Source organism: Enhydra lutris, unplaced genomic scaffold (assembly GCF_002288905.1).
Source record: "Enhydra lutris kenyoni isolate GAN:26980312 unplaced genomic scaffold, ASM228890v2 scaffoldscaffold37, whole genome shotgun sequence".
Lineage (NCBI taxonomy): Eukaryota > Metazoa > Chordata > Mammalia > Carnivora > Mustelidae > Enhydra > Enhydra lutris.
The window spans coordinates 23,359,183-23,382,313 of NW_019154121.1; the positions used below are offsets into that span (position 1 = coordinate 23,359,183).

Below are 23,131 nucleotides of genomic sequence, written 5' to 3' on the forward strand. Positions count from 1 at the left end.
TACTCAGGCTTTTACCAGGTGCATATGCTCTGCCTTTCCAGAACAAAGGATGGATTTTTGTGAAGCCTGAAACCCTTTGGTCTGAAAGGGTAACAGTAAGTGCACAGTTGTTTTCCCATAATTCTTCCGTATGTTTTGTATTGTTGACATGGCTGAGCAGAAGAGTTCCTCTGAGTTTTTGATTGTTTCGAAACTCACAGTTCCCTTTCCCGTAGTCTTAATATTTACGTATTAAGGTATGGATACATTATAACACCTCACAGTGGAATGTAAAGAAAATTTCTATCAGCTTATGTGTTGCAAATGACAAAGGGAAATTATCCCTGAAGAAAAATTCCTACATTGAAATAGGGTTGTAGGAAAAAAAAATTAATAAGATTCTAAAAGGCGGTCTGTGTATGGACTGAAATTTAATTCAGTGCTTCAGTATATTTGTGCTTGGTATAAAGGAGATTTGAAATAGTGTAGTGAGATTTCCAGTGCAGCATTTTGGGGTTGTTAATTACCATACACTGTACCGTGTAACCAGAACTCGACGTAAACTGGGACTGTAAGGAAACTTAGCAGTCACTTAATCTACGTCCTCTATTTTGCAAGTGGGGAAACAGACTCATGAGAGAAAATGGTCTAAGCACGGAGCTAACTGGAGGCAGAACCTAGCCCCAAAGCCAAATTTAGGGTTGCCTCATGCCAAGCTTTCCCCAGTTTATCAAGTTTCCTTCTGTGTCTTGCAACCCATTGCTTGGATATGTTAATGCTTTCTAGAGGACACATTTGAGCTCCTCTGATTCTCGGGTATTTTGTCAAAGTAATATGCCATTGCTGGTGCCATTCTCCAGTATAAGTGTTGTAAAATTATTCCCAGCGTGGAAGGTAAAACCGTTGAAAAACTGTGCAGTCAGCATACCCATGGCCAGCTGAATAATTAAAGTTCATTTACTTTACATCTTATCTTATATCACAGGAATAGGCCAGAGTACACCGAACTGTCGAGTTACCAGGATTACGTCTGTTAGATACCAAGCTGACATCTCCATTTGGTTATTTCTAGGTCATCTGAGTAATGCCGTAACTGTATTAGATCAGTGGTTTTTAACTGGTGGCTGTGTATTAGAACCATCCAGGTATAAGTTAAATCAGAATCTCTGATGGGTGGGGAGGGGTGCCTGGGTGGCTCAGTCATTAGGCATCTGCCTTCAGCTCAGGTCATGACCCCAGGGTTCTGGGATTGAACCCCACATCAGGCCCCCTTCTCAGGGGGAAGCTTGCTTCTCCCTCTCCCACTCCCCCTGCTTGTGTTTCTCCTCTCAGCTATGTCCCTCTCTGTCAAAAAAAAAAAAAAAAAAAAAAAAAATCTTAAAAAAAAAATCTCTGGAAGGAGAGTCTAAACATTGATATTTAAAGGTTTCTGGTTTTGTTAAATTTATTAAACTTTTTTGCTAATAATGCAGTATCATAATGTTTAGGAATTTCCTTAGCACAGAAGGTACTTTTAATCACAGTACTTAGAAATGTAGATTGATAGTAAATCTATTTGTAATCATAATAAAATGAAAATTAGAAATACATTAATTTCAGAGATATTCTAATTCTCTCGTGCAGTGACATTTGGATCTCCTTGTTTTTGACCCATAGTCAATCTATAAAATAAGAATCATAATACTTATCTCTTAAGGTAAGCATGAGAATTAAATTAGCCCCATGATACATTGTGCACATAGCAAGTGCCCCATGATGATGATGATGATGATATAGGGGTGATCACATTTACTAATAATACTTTAACCTCAGGTTGTTAAATAACTTTCTCACACTCACACACCTAATTAAGGCTAGAGTGAGGATTCCATTTTGCAACGTGTTCATCATCCAAAATCTTATCACCAGTTTCAACTGATTTAGTGTGAAGTTAAAGATAGTTTGAGGCTAATGGAGTGGCATAGAGAAATGCAAAATGTCAAGCAAAGTCTGTGTACACGTGCAAAGCACTTTTAGATTTTATTTTATTTATTTATTTGACAGAGAGAGAGATCACAAATAGGCGGAGAGGCAGACAGAGGGGGGAGGGGGAAGCAGGCTTCCTGCTGAGCAGAGCACCCAATGCCACACTTGATCCCAGGACCCTGAGACCATGCATGACCTGAGCTGAAGACAGAGGCTTAACCCACTGAGCCACCCAGGTGCCCCACATGCAAAGCACTTTTTTTTTTTTAAATTTATTTTCAGCATAACAGTATTCATTGTTTTTGCACCACACCCAGTGCTCCATGCAATCCGTGCCCTCTCTAATACCCACCACCTGGTTCCCCCAACCTCCCACCCCCCGCCCCTTCAAAACCCTCAGATTGTTTTTCAGAGCCCATAGTCTCTCATGGTTCACCTCCCCTTCTAATTCCCTCATCTCCCTTCTCCTCTCCATCTTCCCTTGTCCTCCATGCTATTTGTTATGCTCCACAAATAAGTGAAACCATATGATAATTGACTCTCTCTGCTTGACTTATTTCACTCAGCATAATCTCTTCCAGTCCCGTCCATGTTGCTACAAAAGTTGGGGATTCATCCTTTCTGATGGAGGCATAATACTCCATAGTGTATATGGACCACATCTTCCTTATCCATTCTTCCGTTGAAGGGCATCTTGGTTCTTTCCACAGTTTGATGACCGTGGCCATTGCTGCTATCATTGGGGTACAGATGGCCCTTCTTTTCACTACATCTGTATCTTTGGGGTAAATACCCAGTAGTGCAATTGCAGGGTCATAGGGAAGCTCTATTTTTAATTTCTTGAGGAATCTCCACACTGTTCTCCAAAGTGGCTGCACCAACTTGCATTCCCACCAACAGTGTAAGCAAAGCACTTTTAAATGAGACATGTTTCTGTATATGGACATTAGGTAGGAAGCATAAGTAAAAAAAGGGGAAATAGGGACATGGAAGTGATTTTTTTTTTTTTTTTTGGAAGGTGATATTTTGCAGGCGTGACCCACTGAGGGCACTTGAAATTCAGGCTAAAATCATTTGAATTTCAACATTCAGGTGAAATTTTTCCCTTGTGCCCATATAATGTAATCATTTGAAACCTTGTCACACTTCAACTGGAAGTAATTTACAGCCATTTCTATTGAGAGTTTATCATGAACAACACCTTTTTAACAATATGAAATACTGTCCAATCACTATGGTTGCCATATCTAATGGCTCTTCTGCCCATGATCCCATAAATTACTTTAATAGAGCAGTAATTTCTCTCATAAGTTTGAGATTTTTGTGGCTAATCTTTCTAGAACATATGTTCACAGACACTGAAGACAGCACTCTGACTTACAGTGCTGGGTAATAACAGAAATATACTTCAAAGGAGCGATTTCCTTACTGACCCTTGGTAAGAAAGCAGGAAAATGATGCAAAACCCATGAGTTGGTTTGTTAATTAGGAGACCAATCATTCATCTCCGCTGACTTTTACACGTGTAGGAAGGGTGCCAGCTATGACCAACTCACAAGCTGGGGAGATAAGCAACAACCCACACCTGTACTCCTTCCTTATTATGGGCTTTTAATCCTCAATGCAAGAGCAAAGATCAACACTGTCAAATTGCATTTTATCCTCTTGGAAAGACTGTTGAGATAAGGTGAAGGATGAACAAAGCCTTTCTACATTGGTGGATTTGTTGATCAGTGTCTGTGCTAATTATACTAATAATATGGCTCCACCGTACTAGGAAACCAGATAGTGGTTGGTTGGTTTGTTTGTTTTTACCACTGCTATGGTTGTTTGTTAAAACATGAAATGTCCCAGTGGTACCAGAATCCTTCAGCAGGAGAAGGTGATGTCATGGTTTCAAAATGAGAGTGAGTGGTCTTCTCTATCCCACCTCACAAACATGTTTTATCAATTCATGTTTATCAGTTCATGTTATTTGATTAAGAAAAGCAACGACATGCAAAGCATTTGTAAACTTTGTATAAGTGGTAACAAAAAGTACCAAAAGTAGGGCAGCATTTGTTCCACTAGTCTTGAAGTTCAAGAAATGTCTCATACATGAATTGCAAAGTGATAAAACCTACATTCAAAGCATTGGTAGTGAAACTTTCAAAGACGTTTGTGTTTTTTTAGTGACAAAAAGACTCATCCCTTCTTTCTCTTTCTTATGGACATTCCGTTTTATTAAGAATATGGAAAATGTCATTTATGTTTCTTTAAAAAACGTATTCTAAAACTAAGAAGTCAAAGAAATAAATGTCCAGTATGGATTTTACAAGATAGGAAAAGGTATCTACAGTAAATGACAAAGTACAACACAACACAATTTGAGGGACTTTAATCATTTGAATTTCTCACAGCTACAGAAGTTCAATCAAGTTCATTATGAGTGGGTTGTGTGTATGTATCATTCTTTTTGGTCACAAAGAATTTTATTTGGTACATTTCCAAGACAGGTTTATCTCCTGCATCTGTTGTTCAAGAGGACTTATAACACACTTGTTAACTTGAAACTCAGCCTGCCTTAAAATGTTTTCTAGACCCTTTTAACAATACACCATTTGCTAAATCAGAAACTCTACCATATCTTGGTAAGTTTTTGTCCTAAAGCAAAAAAACTTGTAACACCAATTTTTGATTTTCATCAGTAGACTAATGAGCTTTATCTCTGTGGGAATAATAACAAAAATTACATTAATGGTCCTAAAATTATTTCTCTTTAAAGCTTATGATACATAATCCGTAACGGTGCTAAAAATATCCTTGCAAACATCACCAAACACTGCCTTCTTCCCAGTCAGTGGTTATTACGAGAGGAAGCCAAAGATAGGAAAAGAACCAAACTGAGATTATCAGAGACCTCAATTCCCATCCTGGAGCTGCTGCTAGCCGCTTCCCTGACCTGGGGTTTTCATTTGTAAAATTGTATACCACAGACACTGAAAAATTTAAATATGAATCTGTGAATGTTTATGGCAGAACCCCACTCTGTTGCTTTAAAACCAAGCTAGACAATTATTCTATAAGGAGGAACATAGCAAAAGCCATTCTCCAACATTCTCATTTTATCCTTTCTTATGTGAAATAGATGCTGCAACCATTCCAAGTGTCTCTAGCCTTGGGGAGATAAAACTTCCCTTTACTTGCAACAGTATTTATGTATGCAATTGATTCTAGAAACAAGGGGATGCATTTTTAAGGATGGCTTGGTTTTCATTTGGAAAAAAAAAAGAAAGAAAGAAACTTTACACTAAAAGCATTAAATCAGGTGCAGTTTATGCGGCAACGAACCTAGGAACACCAGACAGTAAATAATGCAGAGAATACTGCACATTCAAACACTCAAAATGAGAAGAGAAGAAACTGCACAAGTATTGAACTAACATGGAGGGCATAAACTAAACAGTGAGTGACACAGTCTAAAATTGCTTTCATCCCTTCTTTACACTTTTCACTCACTGGCTTCTTTATAAATTCCAATTAACCCACCCCCTTTTGCTTGCAGTTTCTCTTTTTTACTGCAGACGATACTTAAAAGGGATACTAAATTATAGATTCAGACATGTTTTGCAAAGGCATTTTGCTATTGTTTTTGGTGTGCTGCAGATTTAAAATTTCAAAGGGTGCAGGACAACTAAAAATAATGTGTCAGAATTCTAGACCAGTCCAGCCCAGCTTCAGCGACCTGCTAGCCTAGTAACTAGTGAGGCCCTGGATACTGTCCTGATGATGGAGAGCCACCCAGGTACATCATCCTGGAGCCTGGCTTTTGCCTATGATATGTGGCCAGAATTATCCAGGGCTTGGAAAACGTTTGTATTTATCACATTGTTTGTCTTTATATAAGAACTTTCTTACGTATGCTTCAGGTCTGGAAACAAATCCAATTTCCATCAACATACAGATTCCATTCAGAAATCAAAATTGGGGCTTTGTTTCTTTTTTATTTTTTCTTTTTTAAGATTTTATTTATTTATTTGACAGACAGAGATCACAAGTAGGCAGGGAGAGAGGGGGAAACAGGCTCCCCGCCTAGCAGAGAGCCCAATGTGGGGCTCGATCCCAGGACCCTGGGATCATGACCTGAGCCGAAGGTAGAGGCTTTAACCCACTGAGCCACCCAGGTACCCCGGGGTCTTTGTTTCTATACGTAAAGAAAAAATATATTATTTTTCAGTTTTCAAAAATCTGTGGTGGTTCTCATAAATAGCAAAACTGATTTGAGTGACCTAAGGACTAAGGACCCACCTCCTGACCATGTCATTAATTTGTGAATCGCACCCCGTGTAAGAGATCCAGCGTCCATGCCCACAAGCTCATCTAGCCTAGAATTCATTAATCACATACACCCTTGGTCTTTAGATTTTCATGAAATTCAGCGTTTGCTTTTCCAATCTCTAGAACACTCTAAAAACAAAAAGTTTGCATGTGACTACGGAAAATTATGTATCACTCACTCCATTTGAATACTCCAGCGAGTAATGCAGTTATGTCATTAACGGTGCTACATTTGACAAGGAATCACCCATTTGTGGTCCAATTAAAAGGAACATTTAGAAATAGTATTTCCCTGGCATTACTCAATGTATTTCTGGAGCAAAATGATGACAGACTCTTACCCAGGTTTATGTTTGTCATGACAGCAGACATAGCTTCCGGAATGTGTATAATAATACGTGCCATGAGAGGTAGATAGACATGAACACCAGGCACCCCGTGAGAGCTAGATAGACATGAACACCAGGCACCCCGTGTGTGTTTGGAGTGGGCAGATTATTTACAATGTAGAAGGCCCCGAAGGACCACATCGAGGCCATCATTTCAGCTAAGCTTAAGCCTACAGTGAAAATTAGACTGTTGATAGTTTCACAAGGCATCAGAGGAAGGCTGCTTCAGGAGGGACAAGTAAAAGAAAAGAATAAGATTCTATGTGGCATGTAAAGGAAATTACAAACAGATAAGATTTATCAATGGCAAGAGATCTATTTTAATTTAACATTAAATATAAAAGTGTATGTTCACATAGAAAGACATACACCAAGAGTTGGGTGACTTTTTGTGTTGTTGCACCAGTAATAGAAATTTCCAAATCTCTTCACTTTGTCCATATCTTGTGTTCTAGAAGACTTCTTAAAAAATTTTCTCTAGGGGCGCCTGAGTGGCTCAGTGGGTTAAAGCCTCTGCCTTCGGCTCGGGTCATGATCCCAAGGACCTGGGATCGAGCCCCACGTCGGGCTCTCTGCTCAGCAGGGAGCCTGCTTCCTCCTCTCTCTCTCTGCCTGCCTCTCTGCCTGCTTGTGATCTCTCTCTCTCTCTGTCAAATAAATAAATAAAATCTTAAAAAAAAATTTTTTTTCTCTTAATAGTAGTTTACTTCCACTTTCTCATTAGTGCCAGAGTTGCAGGATATAATCTCAGGGACACTGAGTTATATTGTATGATAATTTTTATCCATGAACTTCCTACATTTCTGCATAAGTCACCTTTCTCTCTTAAAGTGGTCCCTGCTGTTGAGCCAAGGAAAACCACTCTCCTGGAGTGAATAGGAAAGTCTTGCAACATTATGGGTTGATGAGACTTTCCACTTTCTCTCTCTGTAGTGTAGCTTAGAACACACTCTTTTTTATAATAGGCAAAAGCCAGAATGGTGTATAATCAGAAAAGAATAGTTTTACTTAAATTCACTTTTTAATTCCTTGTAGCAAATAATATCACAGAAGATAAACCAAAGAAATTATGTATAGGAATTACTACCTTATTATCCATGTCTGTTTACAGAAATTTAAAATTTGCCAAGTCTTTTTATCAAATAAATTCGAAAGCTCTGTAATGAGTGAGAGGTACTTAAACTGCCCTTAGAAAGCAGGTGTGTAATTGCTGACTTTTTTTTTTTAAATGAAGGTATAACAACGTGATTGGAATTTAAATTCAACGTATTAGACTGGGAGACTTAGCTTTAAAAGTACCTGTAGGTTTTTGTTTTATGATTCTATTTTAAAATGTACTCAAAGCCTACAGGTTTAGTTACAACCTCACTAATTTGTTTCCAGATATATTAAGCTTAAAGTTTAAGTATAATGTTAACACAATATTTAATTCTTAACTCATTCTTCAAAATATGTGTCTGCTTTACATTTCTGGAGGAAAAATGACTCATCTAGTCTAACAGCGTATTGACTTCATTCTTTTATAGCATTAAACTTGCATGCAAACCAAATATTTTTTCAAGCTTTAAAAATATGCCTCCAAATAAAAGTGGGTTTTGAAACTTTCTGGTATCCCCCAAATGCTCTTACTTCCAATTTGAAAATTTATGCCACTTAGTGCAGTTTGGAAATATAAGGAAAAGCAATGATGTCTCTGAGGGCAGTCTTCCACAAAATGTGTTTTTAAGTTGATGATTCAGAAAATGTTGATTGTTCAAATGTTTATGATTGACATTGTGAAAAATGGATAGATAACATGACTTGAACAACTGAGTAATTCAAGAGTGAACAACTTAATTGCTATGTTAAAAAATGGAGGGGCGCCTGGGTGGCTCAGTGGGTTAAAGCCTCTGCCTTCAGCTCGGGTCATGGTCCCAGGGTCCTGGGACAGAGCCCCGTATCGGGCTCTCTGCTCCTCGGGGGGCCTGCTTCCTCCTCTCTCTCTCCCTCTCTCTCTCTCTCTCTTCCTGTGTCTCTGCCTACCTGTGATCTCTCTCTGTCCAATAAATAAATAAAATCTTTTAAAAAAAAATGGAAAGCCCGAGTCCCAAAATAATAGATACATTCTACACTGCCTATCCCCCAGGATTTGTTTTAAGTGGGTGTTACGAGAGAAACAGCAGTCTTATTAGCTTTAACATACTTTGATTTGTCTTCCCGACTCACAATGTCTCACTTTTTCACAAGTTCAACCATCTGTATTAATGCATTCTCTTTATATTTTTAACCTTAAATCTTACATAAAATGTATGAGATCTCCACTTAACTTGTGTTCATTATGGAGGAAAAACTTACAGTATTGCCACATATATATTCCTTTTTCTGGTATTCTAGGTGTGAAACTTCCTCAGTAGAAAATGGGCGTGGTACAGAACATCTTTTATTTATTTTTTTAATAGACTCTGCATTTATCATGCTATTTTGGATCACTTTTTGATACCGTATGTGAATTCCAAGGAAGTATTTTGGTGGGGAACTTGTTTAACGACAGTAATTTAATCTGTTTCTTGACTTTTTTTTCAGTAGACATACTTAAATTCCAGGGTCATATCTATTACTTCAGAAGTTATCTTAATACGTGAAACATACTATCTTTTCCCAGCCTCTACCCTATATTCATTTGCTCAATCAAGAACATCCTCTTTCTTTCATAACAATGCATGTTGATTTACTGCCCAAAAAAGACCTTCCTTTTCCAATACTTTATTCTCTAAATAGTGATGATTGTCAGTGTGATTTCACTTACTAACCATCTAATCAGCAAGTATATCTTTTGATTCTTCTTTTAAAACTTCTCTAGATATTGTCTCCTCCCTGCCACTTGTTGGGGATACATAATCCATCGGAGGTGGACTCCAGCAAATGGGACACTGTCTGACTGGGTCTTGAAATATTAGCCTGACTGTTAGTGAAGAGATCCTGGATAAGAATTCTGTTGATCACCAAGGGTTTAGTCTTAATGCATTGACCCAAGGTGTCAGAGACTAAGAGCAGAGAGGCAAATCAGTGGGTTGGAGCATAGGAATGCGCCCATTATAGGCGGTAGACCAGGAAAGCTGCCCAGGGTAGGGCAGGGGAACGAATGGGGAGAGGAGACACTACGGAGGAAATACTGAGACCAAAGATGGGAGGAACTACTACAACTTACTAAAAATGGAAAGGAAGATCAGTGACCACATACATCAATTAAATAATTAGGGTTCTGATTATATCAGTGTGCAAAACTGGAAGGAAAAAAATAACATTTGCCCCTTCTTTTTTCTGTGTATAAAAGTTTTAGCTCTACTCATTTTACTATTGCCCTAAGCCTACATTTTCTATTTGAAAACAATTTACCTCCCTTGTGTGGGGGGGTGCCCACTCAATGCTTTAGGCCAATTATCAAATTAGAGAAAGAGAAGGCATGGAAGAAACTGATGGAGTTATGAAAGCTGGTGGTCAGTAACTTGAGAGCAGAATTCATCAGACACTGTAACATCACTGATGTGAAGATTCTCACTGTTGCTTTTTTTCTGAAGGATTGTGAACTGGACCTTTTATATTTCTCTTACTATGCTTGGAAAAAAGGCTTCTCTTCCACCCGCCCACCATACTCGTCCACCCCGTAAAGAGTGGCTCACAGAGATAAGCTAGCCAAAAAATTTGAGGTTATTCCTCAAAAATCCCAGCGGTTGGAATCTGAAAACTAGTCCTAAAGATAGTCCACTTTATGAGTAGCTGCTTTTGGTAGTACCAAGAAATGGAACCCTTCCAGATCCTTCCACAGTGATTGCCCTCTTTTCCCAGACGAGAGTTATCATCACTAAAATGTACATAGGTGTGTTCCCTCTTCTAATCCTTTTGGTTCTGGAGAACCACAGACTTTGTCACTCTACCAAATAGGACTACGGCCTCTGAATGGAACTAAAAGAGAAACTGTATACTAAAATATGAATAATGAAAAGACTTCTTTTAGCCTGCACAATTTAGTTAAAAAAAAAAAAGTTTCCATAGGAACCAGTCCTGAATGGCTGAAACCCAAAGGGACATTTCATGATATTTCTCAGAAGGATTTGTCATTAAATCCGTATTTCTACAAATCGGGGTTTTCCATTATTTAGTTGAACCTCATCTAAGACCTTCACTACTTAGAGGAATAGAAATGTTCTCGTTATATCAACGACACAGAAAACACATATGCACAGATGATTTGTACTAAATAAAGGGGGGAAAACCATTTTCAGGTTCAGAGGTGAAGCACACAGCATCATCTGAGCTCTTTGTGAGAGAAGTACAACATCAGAAAACACAGTGACCAAGGACTCCACATAACGAGAACTTTGGTAGTCACGTGAGGCATGTCAGAGTAATCTGAAAATAGTCTGAAGGATCTTCATGTGGAGAAGAAATGTCACCTTCAAATCACCCATTCATTCAGTAAACGTTTATTGGTACCTCACAGGTGCTAGACTCTGTGCTGGGAATTTGAGATGCGGTAGTGCAGTGAAGACGATATAGGCCTGAGCCTCCCTTCAACAAGATGATAGCCAACTGGCTTTTCCAGACTACATTATGGTCAGAAAACAGTAACACAGAAAAAGAAGATCAATAGATCCTGGAAGAGGAAAAATTCAAAATGGAGCAGAAAAGAAAATAGTGTTTTTTGATCCACACTAGTTGTATGAACGAGTGTGTGTGTACTGATCAGATTTTGAGTAAGGAAGAGTTGAGAACTGATACCTGACCTCAACTAAATTCTATTTGGAATTATTTATAGTTTTATTCAATTAATGCTTTGTAAAATATATGATTCCATTCCTATTTTTTGGCTGCAGAGTATTTTACCATCATCATAAATCCCAAGGTACATAAACACACACGGATATTGGTCCATTCTCTTTAGAGCAGTTGAAGTGACGGTGGTCATACAGCAGAGGAAAAGAAAAATAGTCAAGAGTAAGACTCATTTGTGGCTTCCAGTTTTTCTGCCTAGTAGGGACTTGGGCTAACAATTCTGGTGGTGGTAGATGAGCATCTTGTTTGTATATGAAAAATATTGTCTTCATTTAGACTGCATGCTTATCTGTTGTTGTTAGGAAGGGTCACTAATGGAAATTATGTGAAGTTATGTTACATCAAATCATCCTTTCGAGCTGCCATAGATGTCTACATATTCACCTGTACAGACACCACTAATGGAGTCATCTTTTCTAACCACCACGCATGACCCATGTTATCTGACTTCAGCCAAGGGACTTTTATTTTTTACTGATGGCTAAATTTAATTGGGAATTGCATTTCCTATCAAGGATGAAATTAGTCTTCGTGAGTGAGGTCCTCTGAGTTGCAAAAAATATATTTATGCAGCGCTAATTTTAATGTTAAAAACTCCAATGTCTGTGTATCAAGAACCACAGAAATTTTCAATGTGGATCCAGTAATTCTGTTCCTGACAATGAAGCCTAAGAAAAAAAATTAAAGAAATCTGTGCCCCCCCAAAGTTTATTGTTGCATATTTATTTATGTTGCATATTATTTTTTAAAGATTTTTATTTGCGAGACAGCGAACATGAGCGGGGTGGAAGAGAGAAAGGAAGGAGAGAGGTAAAAGCAGATTCCCCTCAGGACCCTGAGAGTATGACTTGAGCCAAAGGCAGATGCTTAACAGACTAAGCCACCCAGGCACCCCTATGTTGCATATTATTTTAAGCATAGATATTTAATATTGCACAAATACTTAACAGAGTGGAATGACTGTACAAGTTATGAAGAGTCTACTAGATGTAATGCTAATGGATGCAACGTTACATAGCTATTAAAATTATAATAATAAAATGTTTATAGTAATAAACAATGAGATTCTACTGTAATGTTTAATATTATCCTATACAATTTCATGATAAAAATGAAAGCATAGTTTTAAATATATTCATGTTGACTTATCAATCTGAGGACATTCTTTAAGCTAAGGAAAATACGTCTGTCAGGAAAAATTTTTATAAAACTGCGTTTTATGCGGGCACCTGGGTGGCTCAGTTGGTTAAGCGACTGCCTTCGGCTCAGGTCATGATCCTGGAGTTCCGGGATCGAGTCCCGCATCGGGCTCCCAGCTCCACGGGGAGTCTGCTTCTCTCTCTGACCTTCTCCTCACTCATGCTCTCTCTCACTGTCTCTCTCTCTCTCTCAAATAAATAAATAAAAATGTTTAAAAAAAAATAAAAAAAAATAAAAAAAAAACAAAAAAAACCCTGCGTTTTATGCAATATTTCATTTACATGTCAGGGGAGAGCTGTACTATCCTAAGATTCTTAGGACTAAAAGGGAAAAAATATGATAAACTCAAAATCAGCTATGAATCTACTATTGAATTAGTAAGTCCATTAATACTGTCTTAGTGTGACAGAAATGTTCTTTCCTTCTGTTGGCTCCTAGCACTAGAATTGTCCTTAAATGTAAAATCGGAGAAAAGATTATGATGTCTATTTATAACAGCTACGTTTGCAGTATGCACTAATATGGATGTTTCGTATGCGTTATATCTCTAACCAGATATACATTAAATCTATTCCAATGTAAATATTCATATGTCCACTTTAGAAACAAGAATCAAAGTGTTACATGACCTGCCTAGGGTCCCAAAGTCAGAAAACTGAGAGATTGTCCTCTGTATTTCCCACCAGTCTTTTGGTGCTGGCAGCTTAAAGTGGCCAGGTTTCATGTACTTTAAAAATTTCTAGATATTTCAACTATATTTATAATTTTCATTACAGGTATCAGCTCACAGTTTGTGATTTCTTTTTTTTTTTTTTGCAAGTGTTACTGGATGTAACTGTACCCTACCCCTCAGCAGCCTGTCTTTAATATTTTGATATTCTAATTTTCACCACAGAATGAAATGGGCAATATGTACAATTGTTTTTGAATTGAACAAAGACACGGAAACAGTATATAAAATCATACAATCTGTCCCTCCAGAAGAAAGTGAACTCTCTGAGAGAGGAAATAAAGGAATGTACTGATGTACTGATAATTACTTGTCTTCACAGCGTTCTCCATAACAGGAAACTAGAGCAAAGATATGACTGGAGACACATGTCAGTAAGATACAGGTATGAATGCAAGAGTTTATAATTCTCTTTCTCTGACTTTCTCTCTGGATATGAAGACATCTAAAAGCCTATTCTCTATTCCAGAGACATATTTGGTATTGTTCACTGGCAGCATATATTTCCCCCATCATCACATTTATTATTGTTTAATCAAATAGTGACAAGTCAAGTGGTTCAGAAAGAAACCAAGTAAATGAATCCCCATCAGTCTTTACATAATTAATGGTATTCCCTGTGGACTGGGCAATTTATTAAATTGCTGAGCAGAAACACTTCAGACAAACATATATTCTGTGAAAGACTATTCTAGAAATTTGAGAATGTTTGAAACCAAAGTCTGTAGATTTTAAAAAATGTTTAAATATGACACTGTTTCAGGAGGGTGGAAAGTATCATCAGCACCCATTACTGCTTCTTCCATTTCAAGAATCTTTAATGCATTATTATAGCAACTTTGAAATTAAAATCATTTAGGAAGAACAATATGGGAAATCAAGATATTTTTAAAAAGTATATAACAAAGGAACAGTATTGATGTCTAGGGAAAAGACTAAAACTATACTTCAGACCGTGTACTTTTCTCCCTATAGATTAAATTACATATGAAATTCACAAATGAATGCGTCCAACCACAGTATACATACAATTAACGATGAAATGTTTAACACAACAACTTACATCATTCAAAATACTTTTTAATGTTCTAGCTAGTAAAAATATATTTAAAGAACATCTTTTTGGTTCATTAAGATTTGTATAGGAAGTCCTAGACAGGAGTTTTATTTTTCATACGGCCCAGGAGACCACAGCAATAATGATTCTCCAGGAGGCCACCAACATAGCAAGATAAATCTGGAAAGACGATGCTTACTAATTAGAATCCATGAATAGAGAATTTAATAACTTTAGGTTCATTTTCGTATAACATTGGAAGTTAGAACTATTCAAAGCAATATGCTAAAAATGTGACACATATGTTCAACATGCCCCTAATATTTTATGAATGTGTTTGTAAGGAAAAGATAATATTTACATGACATTACTGGTTCTCCCTTGGACTTGGCTAGAATGCAGAGGATGATGTCTCTGTTTTAGTTGTGCTTCAAAACCTCCTTTTTGTTTTTTATTTTGTTCTGAAACCATATCAATCCTGTTCTGTGTTCTATAATTTCTTTTTTTTGGGGGGGGAGTCATTTTTAAATTTTTTTTATTTTAATTCTAGTATAGTTAACATTCAGTGTTATATTAGTTTCAGGAGTACAATACAGTGATTCAGCAATGCCATATATTACTCAGTGCTCATCAGATTAAGTGCACCCCTTTTTTTAAAGATTTTATTTATTTATTTGACAGACAGAGATCACAAGTAGGCAGAGAGGCAGGCAGAGAGAGAGGAGGAAGCAGGCTCCCCACTGAGCAGAGAGCCCAACGCGGGGCTGGATCCCAGGACCCTGAGATCACAGCCTGAGCCGAAGGCAGAGGCTTAACCCACTGAGCCACCCAGGTGCCCCAAATTAAGTGCATTCTTAATCCCCTTACCCTATTTTATCCATTCCCCAACTCACCTTCCCTCTGGTAACCTCTGTTTGTTCTCTATAGTTAAGATAGCCTCTAATTTCTTTCTCCTTTTTCTTTTTTTTCTTTCTTTCTTTCTTTTTTTTTTAAGTAGGCTCTATGCCCAGCGTAGAGTTTGAACTCAGGACCCCAAGATCAAGAGTTCCATGCTCTACCGACTGAGCCAGCCAGGTACCCTAACCTATAATTTCCGAAGTTGAAATACCAATGGCAAGATACACTTAGTCTGTGTAATGGTGTAGTAATTATTTTTTCAAATCAAAGGTATCCCTGTTGACTGCACCCTTTACTCCCACTGTCCCTTTTATTTACATTTTTCATTGTCATTTTACAAATCTGGATAAGCTCAGGAGTTGAATCTCTTTTGCTTGAATATGCATCACTTTACCCTTGGAAGGCCAGTGAATGAATGATCTGTAGTCTTCCATGATTTGTTAAATGGAAAAGGATGTCTTCTCAGTAGATAGCATTCCTGGAGAATGCTTTTTTTTTTTTTTAATTGTATTTATTTATTTATTCTCACCATAGCACATGCCCTACCCAATGTCCACCACCCAGCCACCCCCTCCCTCCCCTGCACCCCCCACAGCGATCCTCAGTTTGTTTTCTGAGATTAAGAGTCTCTTACGTTTGGCTCCCTCTCTGGTTTCATCTTGTTTCATTTTTTCCTCCCTTCCCCTATGATCTTCTGTCTTGTTTCTCAAATTCCTCATATCAGAGAGATCATATGATAATTGTCTTTCTCTGATTAACTTATTTCACTTAGCATAACACCCTCTAGTTCCATCCATGTTGTTGCAAATGGCAAGATTTCATTTTTGATGGCTGCATAGTATTTCATTGTATATATTTACCACATCTTCTTTATCCATTCATCTGTTGTTGGACATGTAGGCTCTTTCCATGGTTTGGCTGTTGTGGACATTGCTGCTATAAACATTCGGGTGTATGTGCCCCTTCAGATCACTGCATTTGTATCTTTAGAGTAAATACCCAATAGTGCAATTGCTGAGTCGTAGGGTAGCTCTATTTTCAACTTTTTGAGGAACCTCCATGCTGTTTTCCAGAGCGGCTGCACCAGCTTGCATTCCCACCAACAGTGTAGGAGGGTTCCCCTTTCTCCACATCCTCTCCAACATCTGTTGTTTCCTAACTTGTTAATTTTAGCCATTCTGACTGGTGTGAGGTGATATCTCACTGTGGTTTTGATTTGTATTTGCATTCCTGGAAAATTCTTTCACATTATTTAAACTTCCTTTCTTTTATGGAGGCTGGACTTATGGTGTTCAAGTTTACACCGAGTGGCAGTTACATTATTTGTGCCTTTGAAGGCAGGAAATGGAATTGGGAAAGTGGCAAATTCTGCAGCAATGTAAAGCTTTCTACCAAACAAAAACCTACCAGATACTGCTTTCCAAAAGGAAATTCTCTAGAAGACACTATTTGCTTCTTTTTAATGTTTAATTTGGGGACTGGATGCTATCAACTTCTTTTTTTATACATTGTCTTTAATATTTCACTGCTCCATAGGATGTCCACTTTAATGAAAGGAGGGGAAAAAAAAGAAATGAGAAGTGGTCTGGCCAACATTATTTAACAGTGATGTCAGTGCAAAACTAACTGAGAATTCTGAGGCAGATGAGTGTATTTTTATTTCAACTGTTGTGGGCTGGTGATTTACCACTTAACCCTCCACCCCCTACCCAGCACACTCTCTACTTGGCTTGATACCCCAGAAAGCTGGACAGAGACTATACAGTTGTGGTCCCTTTTCCTCTCATATTCATCTTTGTTACGTGCATAGAGCACCTGTGAAGAGTCTGGAGGAAGAGAAAAGACTGAAGTTAAGAATTGTTCCCCTAGGTTTTTTTTCCTTGAATCCGTTTGGGCTGGTGACACAGTCTTCCCTGAACTGAAGGTCCCAGTCTTGTCAAGCATCCTTCTTCTCACAGCTCTGGGCCACTCTGGGCTCTGATAATGGCCCTGTTAGATTGTAGGGATGGTAGGAGGGGTACCATCATTCCTTCTGTCACTAATCCCAGGATCCTGTAATCCCAGAGGTTTTCCCCTTGTATTCCCTCAAACATTAGGGTCCTGGTTGATTCATTCAACTTTTTAAATTTTTGAAATTGGAAGGTAAATTTTGGATACAAAAGTATCCCAAACCCCCCATTTTATCTTTGTATAAAGATTATATGTATTTCACTACATATAATGTGTATTTTTGATAGTATTTGGCCAATAGACTGGCATAAAGTAATCTGTGATCACAAAACAATCTGATTCATATTAGGGCTTCAGAATACTAACTATATTATCTTAATAATATATATTTATTTGGTGATAATTTCCTTAAGTTTATTAAAAATTAAACTGGGAACAATGACTAGAAGGTAAAAACAGAGGGAAATAAGGGATTGCTTATCTTCATTAATATTGACTTCTGAAAAGGGACGAAAAGAAATAATGGTAAAATGAGGAAGAAAGAGGAGCTCCATTAATATCTTTTTAACAATTTAGGCTTTATAAAGTCTTTAAAATACCTATCCTCTCATTTAGCCCTTGTAACTATAATGCCTAGAGAAAGACATTATAGTTGCCTTCATTTAAAACATGTGGATGCTAAAGACCAAACAATATAAGTAATTTCTGGAAGGCTGTACCGACAGTAGGTAGTAAAACTGGAAATCAGCCTCCAGACCTATTTACTGTTTATTATTTAGCTAAATTCTACTTTAGCAGGTTTCAAACATGGACAACGCTATTTTTCGAGGACATATCACAAATTAAAATCATTGACCTAGTTAGAAAAATAATCTGTAAAATAGATTTGTGTTACGAATGTCAATCATAGCTGTGAAAGCTAACATCTATTGTTAAAGAAAGAAGAGTATGTGGAACCATTCTAGAGAAGTTTTTATTGGGAGCATCCATTTAGTAATGAAGTGGAAATTGCAACAATTAACCATAAGCTTTGAATACATTCCTAAAGGAGAACACACTACATTGTGTTTAATAAACCCTGTATGTACTTGAAATTATTTTCCATTTCTGAAATGTATCATTTCAGATATCATGAGAATTAGCTCCTTCACGATTCTCATCTAACATCAAAGCTGTCTTTATGTGCTGTCAGGAAAGAGTATTTCTGGGATACTATTAATCAGGCTGAAGAAAGTAAAAATAGGTTTATGGAATAGTCTAGACCCAAAAGGGAGGGCAGACATTAACTTCTTGCCTGATATATTGGATACATTAATATACAATGCATCTTCAGAACTTGACCTTAAGTGTCACGAATATAATGCACCATTTCTCTTTTTATAAGCAGTACTTTAAAGAGGTGTTCCTTGTCAACATTTTGTGCTGCAAGGTGAAAACAGTGAAATATGTTAAAGCATTAAATACACATCTTATTAAAAATGTAATTAATCAGTTTATACACTTGCGTTCCTTTAATGCTAGATCTGCCCCATCAAACTTTCAGATTTAAATTAATCACTAGCAGGACGCTGTGGCAGCATAAACTTTATTTAAATCTGTCTTTTAATTTCTTCCAATATCATTGAGTTAGCAGCATCTTTGGTCTATAATCAAAATGCATTATGTAGATTTTTCCTTTATGCTATATTTGTTTGATTTTTATTCATATGGTCTATGTAGCTTCTCAGCTAATGGCAAGTACTCCCTGGTAATGATCTCAAGGTAGATAGCCCAAGAGCAATTTTGATGTCTAATATTCACCTAAAACCTGACCATATGATTGCTGTTTGACCAAGTGGCATAGGCAATGTTGGTTTCAAAGTATCAGACCTTTTTGCCCCTTTCCAGTGGAGGTCTTTAAGGGAGTCACATTCTTAATTCTGATTTGTTGTAACCCCATATATTTACATGTGTGATTGGATTTTTAAAGTTTTTAGACCAACTTACAACTCGTATCATAGTAGAATGTATTATGTGATATAGTAGGAAAAAGATGGGGTTGGAAATAAGAAAGCAGTTAATTTAAATCCTATCTAAAATCTTATTTAATCTCCTAGAATCTTGGTATTCTTATATGTAATTGGGAATTAAAATGTTTCCCATTCAAGGTGTCCCGAGCTTAAAAACATTATCCAAATAAAATTCCTGGTTCATCGTAGGTTTCCATCAGTTTCAAGTGCTTCCTTCTATCACCTTCCTTTCATTTTTTAATCACACCAGTGTGCCAGACAATAGAAATTTTTTTGGCTTATAATTTTTTAAAACACATGACAGGAAAACACATTTTTCATTCATTTCTGTAACAAGCATTTTTGAGTCATGGTTATCAGCAAGTAAAATAAATGAAACAAAACATAAATAGGCAGATATATAGGTACATGGGTAAATGAGCCTGCTCGTGGTTGTTTGCTGTGTTTGAAGAAATAGGTAGATATATTTTAACAACAGTGATTAGAACAAAGGTCTGGGATAAATAGTTCAAATTACTTAAAAATCTCTGATGGAACTTAAAGCTTGAGAACAAGTAACTTGAGGGTTGAAAAAATATTTTTAAATGTTTAGGTGAAAATAAGGCTTAATGTCCCAGTGCAGTCTCTGCCAGATTATTTTCTGTCATAGAGATATTATTAAGAAATGAGTTTAAATACAAATACAGATCCAAATGTGTATCACATTGATGGGGGGGGGCTATTCATGGTAATTTGTCCTATGGATAACTAAGTGGCGATTTTATTAAATTTGGAAAATTCCTTTAAGATAAATATACTAAGGATTTAACAGTGGAAAAGCCAAGCAGACAAATCATTTGTTCTTGTAAATGAAAAGTAACAGGATGGAGATGAGATCTATTCACAGAAGATGTATTTTCGTGAGAAGGAATATTAGAGTTCTCAAACAAGGGAAAGGGAAATTGAAACCATCGAAACTTAAGAATCAAGAAATAGAAGTAATTATTTTCAAGTTGAAAATTACTTCATTTTATAATACCACATTTGTATGTATTTTTATTTGCTTCGTGTTTGCATCCCCCATATAAGGCTAGACCGTGCTTGCAACAACCACATGCATTTTGTGTAACATGATAAAGTGAATTTCTAGCACAATGCTAGGCAACCATGCTAGCTAATGACAAAGCAACTGTGTCAAATTATTAACAAAAACTGTTTGCATAAAAAGTTACTTCCTGATTATACATTTTTCAATATTTGAATTACACACATAATACTCAATATATAAATTTTCATTCAGTGAGAAAAAATTATAAAGCATAATAAAATGTCTGTACTTCACTCTCTTCTCTCCAGAGAAATAAAGACTAATTATTTATAGTTGAAGTTAGACTGATTAGTTGGTGTTGCTTGTTCCTATGACTAATTAATAAGGAAATGGCGTGTCCTTACCCTTTGATTTGTTGCTGATTAATAAATCAATAAAGTATTACTGGAAGGAAAAAAAAAAGAACAGAAACACGTTCATATAATGAGATGATGGTTGCCCTTTTTCACTTTCTGGATACTCAGGGTCTCAAAAAAAATCCACATCATAAATGAAATTAGCTGGGACCATTGCCAAATTTTTGAAGGAGGACTACGGTTGATGGCTCATGAAGATTAAATTATTCATTCACCCCTGGAACATGAAACTCTAGGACAGAGACGGGACACAGCCATTATGGTTGAAACTTGTCATTGCCCTTGCTACCGTGTGTTCTACTTTTTAATAAACAGGAATTTCAAGCTTCTTGTTTGTTACTTCAGGTCAGTGCTTTAGAGAGTGCCGTAGTCGAGAGAGTCTGTGTTCTTGATGCATCCGGGAGCTTCGTAATGAACCCCTTGAGCACTTGTGGTGACTTTCTGTGGGGGATGCTATCACTATTTAAATATCTGGAAATGCACCATGTGAGGGGAGTGCAGAGCAAGCTTTGGAGCACAAATAGAAGAGGCTTCAGCCTTGCCTTGGTTCTTAACAGTTCAGTCAACCTGGTTTAAGACACATAAGCTGCCTCCCCCTGCAGCTCTGCACCCATGCTGCCTCCGAGTCTGGAGGAGCCCCACCCCACAATCTCTTCCTGGGACCCATGCAAGCCTGCTCTCACCTTAATTAGATCTCACATTGACTTCAGCCCTCCTGAAATAGCTCGTTCTTTTTTTTTTTAATTATCCTGTTCTTAATTAACATCAACTACACTTCAAACCTAACTGCTCCTGATCCTAAAGGTGTCGTACAAACCTGAATGTTCTGTGCCTCCTGAATATTCAACATTTTAAGACAGAAAAGCTCTAGGCTTTCAATTGGTCCAATTTGGCAAATGAATTATTGCTTTTAGCATCCTTGGGATCTTTGGTGAACTCTAAATCTTGCACTATTTAATTAATATGTCAAATATTTCATAAAATCTTCTTTTATAGCCTTATTGAAATATAATTGATAAACAAAACATGCACATATTTAATGTATGCAATTTGATGAGTTTGGACATAGGAATACACAAGTGATACCATCACTACACTCAACGCAATAAACATATCCACCCCCCAAATGTTTCCAGAGATCCGAGGTACAACTTAGTGCCTATACGAAACAATAAAGTATTGTGCACTTAAAAATTTAAGAGACTTAATTTCGTATGAAGTGTTCTTACCACAGAAACAAAAACAAATAGAAAAAAAAAAGTGACAAAAATTCATAGAATCTTAGTAGTGGCTTCAAATGTGCTTTCAGCCTAACCCCGGACTTCCAGTAATAAAGTGTTTCATATGATCCACACTCTTCATTAATAACGAATTTTAAATCACCAGATCCTTTGATTTTTCATCTATACTCTGTGGTCTAAGGTTTGAAGATAATTTTTCTATCTGGGTATATTTTTAAGAAAAACACAATTTATATTTTAAGCTATAATAAATAAAAATACATATTATTTATTTGATTTAAAATATATATGTTATTTTGATTTTAAAAATTATTTCTTATTATCAAAATCTTAATATAGTTGAATGAATGTCATGACATCCACAATAGCAAATTGCAGTATATAAACTCAAACTCAGTATGGTTTTTGCAAGTTACACAAACAAGAAAAAATATATACAGACAAATCATTGTTATAGACAAATTCAAAGTCATTCTATGACTAGTAGGTTTAATATGCTTTGCTAGTAAACATGAAAACCCAGAAATACATGTCTTTATATACATTATAGTTTAGCACAGTGCTGAACATATGTGTTCCTGTTATATAAATATTTATGGTACATATATCCCTGAAATTTCTTTTCTTGAAAGCAGTTCAGTAACTTTTAAGTATTTACTAATAGTTAGTGCTATTAGATTTGAATAAATAACCTATAAATCATAGTTGTTTTTTTTTTTTTTTTCTTATTTACACTGTTGCTTTATATTTGACCCGCTAATTCTCAAGTGGCCAACCTCTTCCAGTACAGCTCTCCAAGTGCTCAAAGTATGTTTGTGGAACTGCAGTAATTTCAAGGTATTATCCCTTAAAATTTTTCTGTAAGATTTAGTGGAAATTCATGGAAACATGGACCTTGGGACAAAACTGTTACTAAAATATGGACCAGTTACAGAGAGAGAGAGAGATTTTAAATCAAAAAAGAGAACATAAAATTTATAGCATTAAAAGACCAATGTCACCTTCACAAAAAAAAGCAAGAACTTACCAATTTTTGTCTGGTGATGGTCATTGATTTTACATCAAGGAAATGATTGATTTAGGAATTGATATTTGAAAGGTAGACATTTTTTCAAAATTTCTACTTGAGCTACAAAATTATA

General features: G+C 36.6%; 1 protein-coding gene across 1 annotated transcript in view; it reads left to right on the top strand.

Moving 5' to 3' along the window:
- The window catches only part of LOC111154452 (contactin associated protein like 2), a 2,043,877-nt gene that overhangs the window by 58,286 nt on the left and 1,962,460 nt on the right, over positions 1 to 23,131 (top strand). The gene's annotated exons all lie outside the window — the stretch shown is intronic.